We start from the raw sequence: 10,599 nt of genomic DNA, 5'->3' as shown, positions 1-10,599 counted from the left end.
TGAAACGTGTTAGTGAATTTTAATAAATACGGCTGAAAAACTACAGGACCGATATTACGAGGTAAAACAACAAAACCATTAGCATAGACAACTTATTCCTATATTAAAAAAGAAGCCCTTTTTCTGAAACAACCTTAACATTTATTTGAGATGAGCTAAGAAAATCTTTTTTTAAATATTGTCTCTTATTGCATTTTCGTGAATCCGTTTGAAAAATTGTCCTAGTATTCATGTGTTCTCTTTAACTCGTCGAGTATGTAGTGCTTTTTTTCTTTCACTGTAGTTCAATTTATTTGTAATAACAGTCACCGACTAACCTCCAAGCCGACAACATCGCTTTCTTTCCTTGGTGTGCCTCTCGCTTGTATTCGTGTGTACTTACCCCGCTATTTCAATAGCTTTTTCTTAAATATAATTTTCTCTGTCTCTTCTGTTAGAAAGTGCAAATCACATACTAATAAGAGATAAGAAGTGTTCAATAATGGCCCAAGGGCCACGTGTTCTATCAGGTAATCGGTTTACGCCTCTAGAAATAGATGCGTATCCCGAATACACCCCAAAGAAAAAAAGAAAATCCAACTATACAAATCTAGACCTTAATACTTCAATCCCAACCTTTTCAAATAGTGCTAACCCTAAATTTATAGTGGTCTCACCTGAAAACAATAATATAAAACTATCGTCCTTCAGTGTTTTTTTGTTAAAAAAAGCAATAGATGGTATCAGCACTAGTTATGAGCATATAACCCAGCTACGCGATGGAAATCATCTCATCCTAGTCAAATCGCAAAAGATTGCTGACATATTCCTCACAAAAAAAACTCTAGCAAACCTTTGCCCAATAAAAGTGACACTTCATACAAATCTGAACTCTTCTAAAGGTACTCATGCTTATTTTGAGATTCGAACGAAACGTTTATTCGAGTGACTAGATTTATTCGTTCGAATAAATTTGGTTTATTTTGAGATTCGAATGAAAAATATTCATTGCAGAAAATGAACCGAAATGAACAGTAGTTTGGAGATCAGCTGTTCTAAATGATTTGACATTTTGATTTGATTTAGTGTGACCACACTAAATTTTTATTTTCGAAAATTCTTATTTTTAATTCAGATTTGTCACAGATTAACAGTTTCTGGATTGAAAAATAAAGTAAAGTTAATAAAGTGATAAAGAAAAACATCCAAGACATGAAATTAAACATTTTTTCAACTAACGTAACCATTTTGGTTTGAATTTTCATGTTGTGTTTATATCGTTTAATATGTTATGTATATTCGTCACACATGGTCACACTTTCAATTGAAATGAAAACAATCAAAGTTTATAAACTTCAAATCGATGTAGATTTTCTTATTTTGGAGAAAGGAAACAATAGCAATAGTTTTGTTTCTAAATTCTAATGGCGAAGAACGAGAACATGTTCTTAGAAGAAGGATTATGGATGCACCAAATTCGTTTGCGTTTGACGATTTAAAGTAAGTACCTATAAAATTGATGTTAAATTATTCTATTGCAAAAATAAATCCTGGTGACTAAATTGATTTTGTTTTGTAGATTTGTAAGGAACTTTCGCCTCAATAAACTGACATTTAAATATGTCTTGGATGAGCTTTCCATCGAGATACAGGGGGGAACTTCTTTGTCCATACCGTAGCACCGTCTTTAGATGGAGGCCCATGGCTATTGAGCTTCACGGCAGCATCTCTTCAAAACCGGTCAACATCTATACGGTTTACAGAAAAACCTTTCGCTACCTGCGGATTCTCCTCCATCAACCTTATCAGGATTTCTTTTTATTCCCTATTTGTCCAATTTGACTGTGTGACTGTGCCCTTTATGAAATAACAAAAAAAAACTCGTCAATATAACTAATTTCGTTTAATTATCGTATAAAAATTGTTTAAACTTACATCTTTCTTCAGCTATTCACCAGAAAATATCTGAACGACACAAAAATGACATTTGATTCGAATCACTCGAAAGTCAAAATTTACTTAGTTTTTTTTTTAAATGAACTTTCGATTGAATCAGCAAACTTTCGAATCGATCGAATCTCAAAATAAAATCTTCTCGAATTCGAATAACTTTCGATCGAAAACGAATCTCAAAATAAGGGTGACTGTATACGCGCCATACCTTGCAACCGTCCCAGAAGATGAAATTACTAAGGAAATAAAGTCACAGGGCGTCACAAGTGTTTACAGATTTACAAAAAAGAATTCTGAAGGTAAACCAACCCCAACCGGAGTCATCCTCTTTACCTTTGACGTTTTTCGCCCACCATCCACTGTAAATATAGGCTGGTATAAATGCATTGTATCAGAGTATTTCCCCAACCCCATGCGTTGCAAAAATTGCCAACTGCTGGGCCATACAGCAAAAAGATGCACAAATAACCCTACCTGCGTAAACTGCAACCTTCCACCAAATTCTCCTCACACATGCACCCGCACTTTTTGTGCAAATTGTTCTGGGGAACACCCAGCCTCCTCCAAATCCTGCAAAAGTTTTTTAAGATCTAAAGAAATTCTGAAAATAAAAACCACCAGAAAGTGTACCATGTACGAAGCAAAACAAATTTACAAAGACTTAAACCCAGATTTACCATTCAACCAAGCTTTTGCGACGGTCGCAAATAATCCATCTCAAACGAAAGAAACACCAGCAACAAACGACTTTAGACCTGCAACGCAAGTTGCAAATCAACCCCCAAAAAATTACGCAACGCCAAACAATACAACTACCACACTTTTACAAAATAACTTAATTTCAGAAAAAGTACAGCATGTACAAAAAAAAAACATCTTAGCATCTACTTCTATAAATACTCAATCCTCCTTACCTATTCCAAACAACTCTCAATCCTCCGAACCTACCGATTCACCTAAAGCACAACACAACTCAATAGACACTTTAAAATCCTCATTTATACCAATCCGTCAAACAATACAAACATCAACAAATAATCTCAATTCACCTATATCTAACGTTACACAATCACTTGTAAAAAATAATAACTACTACATTAAACCCTCTGAAAAAGATTCCGATGATGAAAGAATTTAACACAACAATATGCACTAACAAACACGACTCTGCTGACCGGGGACTGAGACAACCGGGAACCTCAGGAGTCCCGGTTGCTTCAGGTCCTGATCAGCGGAGTCGCAAAAACCCTCACACCAAAAACTATAACTCCAACTCTGGCTTTCAACATTATAACTCAGCTTATACTGTACAAAAGCCTAATAACACTCAATCTATGTTAAAGGTTCTACAATGGAACCTTAATGGTTATTTTAATAATTGGCATGAGCTCCAATTATTAATACATGACTATAACCCTTCAATAATAACTCTACAAGAAACCCACCTTCAAGCTAATTTTTCCCCTCACCCCCCAAAACAGTATAAGGCTTACTTCCATAACTTAGAAACTAACACAACATCAAAACAAAGCACCGGATTGCTGATACATAGTTGTATCCCCCATAGCCTTTTAACCATTAACTCCAATATTTCAGTAATTGCTTTAGAAATTTTTCTTAAAATCAAGATCACCATCCTCTCGCTGTACATTCCCCCATCCCAAACATTTACTTCCACAGAATTAATAAATATTATAAGCAACATCCAAACTCCAATCTTATTGACAGGGGACGTCAATTCCTGGAACACTTTATGGGGCTCTCCCGCTAATAATTCCAGAGGTAATGAATTTGAGAATTTTCTCTCAACCACCAACCTTGCTATATTAAATGACGGCAATCCAACGCACTTTCCGACCCATAAAACGTGGACACACGTAGACGTGACGGCCATATCTCCACAATTATTACCATATGCATCATGGGAAATTTTCGACGATCTACATGGGAGCGACCATCTTCCAATACTGACATATTTAGATCTAGGATATAAGTCTGCTCTTAAAAAAACATCTTATAAATTTCAAACGGACCGAGCAAACTGGGATTTATATCAAAAAGAAATAGATCTATTAGTTAAAAAAAAACCACTATCTTCAAATATAAATAAAGAAACAGCTTTTATCACAAAAACACTGCGATCAGCGGCCAACATAGCTATACCCCAAACAAAAAACACTGCACGTAAATCGATAGCTCCGTGGTGGAGCACCGAACTCTCTACTTTACGAAATAATAAACAGATTCTTTTTAAAATTTTCAAAAAACATCCTTCCGACACTAACCTCGTGAAATACCGCAAAGCAAATGCCGTCTTTCGCAGAGAAGCAAAAATAGCCAAAAAACTAAGTTTCCAGAAATTCACATCCAATATTAACCCAAACTCGACAAGTAAAAAAATGTGGGCAGACATAAAATCCCTTACAGGTAACCACACCCCTCTTAGAATAAATATGTTAATTACGCAATCTGACATACTTACCAACCCATTAGATATATGTGAACACTTTGGTATCTCTTGGTCTAATTACGCTAATGACTCTAACTTCTCTTCGACTTTCCTCGACTCCAAACGTCTCATAGCAAACAGAGAACTGCAAGCAGAAAACCTAAGTTTATCAGCAAAGTATATTGAAAAAGAAATCAGCTTTCTAGAATTAGAAAGCTGCCTAAATTCCCTTAAAGGCAAAACTCCAGGATTTGATAGGATTTCATACCCGATGCTGAAAAATACCCCTTTTCTACTAAAACAAAGAATCTTAAACTTATACAATAACATTTTTGAACAAGGTATAATACCACAGGTATGGAAAGTCGCAAGTGTGATTCCTATTCCCAAACCGACAAAAAGTTTGACGGACCCCTCGGGATACAGACCAATTTCCTTGCTGTCATGTACTAGCAAGCTATTAGAAAAAATTATATCTAAACGTCTACTTTGGTATATAGAAAAGAATAACTACATTTGCCCAAACCAGGTTGCTTTTAAACACGGACGTAGCACTATGGACTCCCTACTTCACTTAGACGAATACATTAGTTCAGCTCTCTCATGCAAAAATCATGTGTCTGTCTTGTCACTTGACTTTGAAAAGGCATTTGACAGGATCGGCAACCATATCATCCTAAATAAACTTATGCAGTGGAAGATCGGTCCCAAAATGTTCTCATATATAAAATCATTTTTATGTAACAGAAAATTTAGAATCAAATCGAATAATCATTACTCCACTGTATATAATTTAGCAAATGTCATCCCTCAAGGCTCACCCCTTTCGGTGACTCTGTTCATTATAGCTTATAACGATATCATTGAAATATAATAAAGTCAACCACATCTTATACGCTGATGATTTAATCCTTCTATCGAAATGTAACGAAATTAATCGCACTAAGCAACTTTTTGAAAATATAATTTTAGAGCTAAATGAGTGGTGCTCCCTTTCAGGGTCCATTATCTCACCTACTAAGAGTAAGCACTTATATATCTGTAAAAAGAGAAACTGTAACACTTTAAACATTAATTTTGTAAATTACGAAATTCCAAATGTAAACATCTTAAATATTTTAGGTATAATTTTTGATAAAAATTATAATTTTAAGAATCATTGTGTTATACTTAAAAAAAGCTAGCTACCAGATTAAATATAATCAGATTTCTTTCTTCAAAAAATAGCTTTGTTCATCCCAACTCACTTATTCAAATTACAAGAAACATCATATTATCCAAGATTGACTACGGTTTGGCTATCTATGGAAAATGCCCCAAATCTACACTACAAATCATTAAACCTTCCTACCACTCAGCAATCAGAAGCAGCTTAAAAGCCTTTGCTACTTCACCTATAAAAAATATCCTCACTGAATCTGGCCTTCCGTCCATCGAACATCGCCGAGACCTTCTAACTGCTCGAATCACACCAAAAATTTGCGAGTCTTTCAAATCACCGATTCTCGAAGACGCCAAAAAAATTTTACTGCGAACAAAGACACCTAAACACCCATCCACCTTATATATCGCCCTTGATACTGTTAGAAACATCGGTATTCGGCCAACAATTAATAAACTGACTCTAAGCAACAACCCTCCATGGCAGATACCAACAAATATAATAGACACCAAACTCTCAACTTATAAAAAGGATACCACAAACAAAGAAACCTACTCACAACTATCCCATGGAAAAATAAAAGAATATAGAAAAAACGCATGGGATATCTTGTACACAGATGGTTCCAAATCCAAAAATGGTACAGGAGTAGCAATTGTATCGGAGACAGGAGACGTTTTATACACTATCAGACTTCCAAATTACTTTTCAGTATTCTCTTCAGAAGCGCATGCTATATTAAAAGCTACAGAATTTGCAATTACTAAAACTAAGGACGTAGTAATATGCTCGGACAGCCTTTCCACTTTGAATGCTATCGGAAACGTTAAAAACCAGTCACCCGTTATCACCAAAATACGTGACAATATTTTCAAAAACAAAAAAAAAACTTAAAACTCCTATGGATACCTGGGCACTCCGGTATCAAAGGAAACGATTTAGCTGACAGTGCAGCCAAAAATGCTTCAATGCAAACAAATATATGCGAACTTGCGCCTTCCAAAAGAGACTTCCTGAAAGTAATTAATAATTTCTACGAAAACAAAAGGAAAGAACAATGGAACAGTTACAACCACCACTATTCGATCATCAACCCAAAAGGCGAACTAATCACGATTCCAACTGAAACATCTACCGCAATGAACAAATGTTTCATCCGCCTTCGGCTGGGCCACACTCAGTTAACACACACACATCTATTAAAAAAAGAAGATCCTCCAACCTGCCACCTATGTCAATCCAGTCATATCCTAACAATCAAACATCTTATCTCTAACTGTTATAAAGTAAACGAACTGTGTAAACGTCTTTTCAATACAAACTTAACTGATCTCTTATCAAAAACCACTTTTGAAAACATAAAAAATGTATATAAAATATTAACTTTACTTAAAATTAAATCTGTTATATAGCAATTTGTCATATTTATAAATGTGAGGGGCTGTCGGGGACTCGCGGTCATGCTGTTTGAGCGAGCCGCGGATCTCCGGCAGCCCCATACATTATACTTATACTCCTATTTTTATAAACTCTAATATTTATAATATTTCAAGCCGCAAGTCATGGTAGCTAGCGCTTTGTAAATCTGTATTATAATGTAAATTTATTTATATTGTAATAAATAATAATAATAATAATATTTGTAATAACCATTATGGTTTTGGTAAAAAAAAAATTCTGGCAATAGTACGATAACTCAGGCGACAAGATATTATAATTTTGACTTGATTTAAAAACAAGCTAACAGACAAAAGTGTTGTCTTTAAAAAAGTGTATAATTCTTAATTGTAAGTATTACCGTTATTTTTTAATATTTTTTTTCCATTTAACGAACATATTTATTTCCCCTTCCGCCCAAACGGGGGGAGATACACCCCCCTCCCATACTAAAAAATTCTTCTTTTTAACTGTTCTATACAAATCAGTAATTAAACTTTGTCGCGTGAGTTATCGTACTCTCCCCAACTTCATACAGTTACTTATTTATTTAACAGTACGTCCTTTTGTTTACATGTTATTGTGTATTACTAAGGGTTTGACAATTTCTGTCACAAAACTCGTATTTCTTTATAAAGACAATTTTTAGATTGGATTTTATCAATACAACAATAAAGTGTAATATTTTCTAATGGATTTTGAGTCCGTTTATTGTGAACTCTGGATGTTCAAACGGTAGACATGTGCATTCAAGAGGACACAAGCGTCCACAGGTTTTTCTCAAAACCCACCTCTGTCTATCAACTACTCTCACCTCCCCGCGGTGAACATCGGGTGCCTAGTACCGCAACTGGAGATTGGGTTCTAACCCCAGTGGAAAGTTGTTGGAGGCAGCAAACGAGAGAGGCACCACTTCCACTAAGGCACCTCTCCTTATCCAGACGGCAGCGGAGGAATTCCCGAGATGTAATCAACGGTGGCTTCTACAGTTCCAGTAAGGTTGAACTACTTAGTGAACACCTTATAGGGCTTCTTCGACAAACTCGGAGCCAAGGCCTGTAAGGAGCGGTTTATCCGGCTCCCCATCCTTGGAGTTAAACTAAGGATCTGGCCCTCCAGGTTGGGGGTTGTGCCGTCGGGTGACTTCCTGGCCACGTAAAAAATACCTTAGTTGCGAAGCACCAACAAGCCTCGGATACGGACGGATTCACTATTGACAACCCACGCAAACGAAATAAGGACAACAAACTTCGGATTTGTACGTGGAATGTTAGGTCCCTTAACAGACCACGTGCAGCCGAACAACTAGCGGCAGCCCTAAACTACTGCAAGGCAGATATTACCGCCATCTAAGAAGTGCGATGGGATGGGCCGGGCAAACGCAAACTAAAAGACTGCTACCGAGAACAAAGACAGTATCTATTTATGTGTGGATTTGTTGTTGGAACTAGACTCAGGCAAAAAGTCTTGAGTTTCAATAGTGTGAGCGAGTGCATCACGACAATCCGCATCAAAGCTAAATTCGCCAACATAAGCCTAATATGCAAGCATGCCCCAACATAATCGGGAGATACCAACTCCGACAATGGATTCAGGCTGGTCGATTTCGCCTGGGGGCGAGACGTTCTGGTAGCTAGTACGTAGTTCACACATCTCACAAGGGGACATGGAAATCTCCTGATCAATCAACCGTCAACCAGATTGACCACATTGCGATCGACGCACGACACTTCCGCAGTACATAGGATATCCGAACATTTCGAGAGGCCAACATTGACTCGGACCACTACTTCGTTGTAGCCAAGGTACGTCTACGGATATCCCGATCCAAGCCAAAACAAGGAAGTACTGTGAGAAGATTCGACGTTAGACGGCTACAATCGCAAGAGACTGCCATGTCCTTTTCCGATCGAGTCTCTAATAACCTCCTAAGGAGTCCTATGCTTCCTGATTTAAGCGTTGAAAACCAGTGGCAACATTGCCTTGCAGCCATCAGAGATGCCGCCTCTGAAGTGCTAGGTTTCACACGGCCACCACAGCGAAACCCCTGGTTTGACGACGAATGCCGGCAAGCTCACGCAGCGAAACAAGAGGCATACAAAACGGCGCTGCACAAAAGGACTAGAGCTGCTCGCGAGCTCTACAAGCAGAAGAGGAGAGAGGAACGTCGGCTTCTTAGACGGAAAAAAAAAAGCATGAGAAGCGCGCGATCGAGGAGATAGAGGGATGTCACAACAGGAATGAGGTTCGTAAATTTTACCAAAAGGTAAAAAAACCTCCCAAGGGTACCAGCCACGAACCGAAGCCTGTAAAGACGATCAAGGGAACATCGTAGTAGAACCACAGTCGATGCTGAGAATATGGAAAGATCACTTCTCCAAATTATATAACGGCGATGACGAACGGAATTCCGCTGTAAGGGAGATAGAACCACTCAACCTAGGCGACGCAGATCAACAATTCCTCCTACCCGACCTTGACAAAGTGAGAATAGCTGTATCTAAACTTTAGTCAAACAAAGCTGCTGGAGCTGACGGCATCGCTGCCGAACTATTCAAAGCAGCAGGCGATGACTTGGTACGGAGCATGCACCTACTCATCTGCAAAATATGGTCGGAAGAAAGCATGCCCGATGAGTGGAATCTCAGCATAGTATGCCCGATACATAAGAAAGGAGATCCTCTAAATTGCGCCAAATACAGAGATATCAGTCTCCTTAACATTGCGAATAAGATCCTCTCTGCCGTATTATGTGAACGTCTGAAAGTCCATTATCGACCAAATATTCACACTACGGCAGATCTTGGAAAAAACCCAGGAGCTTCAAATCGATACCCACAATCTCTTTATCGATTTTAAAGCCGAGTATGACAGCATCTATAGGGAAGAGCTCTACCGAGCAATGTCTAGTTTTGGCATCCCTGTCAAACGTATCCGTTTGTGCAGAATGACGATGGAGAATGCACGCTGCTCTATCAAGGTAGGAAAAGATCTTACCGATGCATTTGATGTCAAAAAAGGTTTTAGACAAGGCGATGCACTGTCATGCGACTTCTTCAATGGCTAGGTCATGTAGAGTGGATGGACATCAACGCTCTAGCCCGGAAGGTCTTCGAATCCAATCCCAAGGGACGGCGCAGTAGAGGAAGACCGCGACTCAGGTGGCGCACCCAGGTGGGAGAGGACCTCAACCAACTTGGTGTGCGAAACTGGAGACAGCTAGCTAGGGACCGAGATGGCTGGAGACGCATGTTGGTTGAGGCCCAGGTCCGCCCCGGACTGTAGCGCCACCTTAAGTAAGTTTGACGAGATAATTATTTTACAAAATTGTAGTTGTAGATTACAAACGGAATTTTGTAAAAATTTCATTATTTGCGTTTCACCAAAACGTTTTTTTGTTTGTAGTTTGCAAATACAAATTTGTAAAATACATTTTTTTTAAGTTTGTGTTTCGCCAAATCAAATATATTTTACAATTTTGTTCAGTTTAAGAAAATTTCTTACAATAGAAAGATGATGTGTTGATTTCATTACAATTTTTAATGTGCAATAAGAATATTGTCTCCAGTTGAAGAATGTGGTTACGTCGTTTTTTTTTGTAATTGGAAATTACAATTTC

The 10,599-nt window shown here is 37.8% G+C and overlaps 1 long non-coding RNA gene across 1 annotated transcript; it reads left to right on the top strand.

The window, feature by feature from the left end:
• Positions 1–892: 892 nt before the first annotated feature.
• Positions 893–1,872, top strand: LOC129951220 (uncharacterized). The gene is made up of 2 exons (XR_008782152.1): positions 893–1,479; positions 1,559–1,872. It is a non-coding gene; the product is annotated as an uncharacterized LOC129951220 (long non-coding RNA).
• Positions 1,873–10,599: the final 8,727 nt, after the last annotated feature.

The sequence above is a fragment of the Eupeodes corollae genome, chromosome 3, assembly GCF_945859685.1.
Source record: "Eupeodes corollae chromosome 3, idEupCoro1.1, whole genome shotgun sequence".
Lineage (NCBI taxonomy): Eukaryota > Metazoa > Arthropoda > Insecta > Diptera > Syrphidae > Eupeodes > Eupeodes corollae.
Note: the sequence above shows the minus strand (reverse complement) of the source record. Positions and strands in the feature narration are given on the sequence as shown.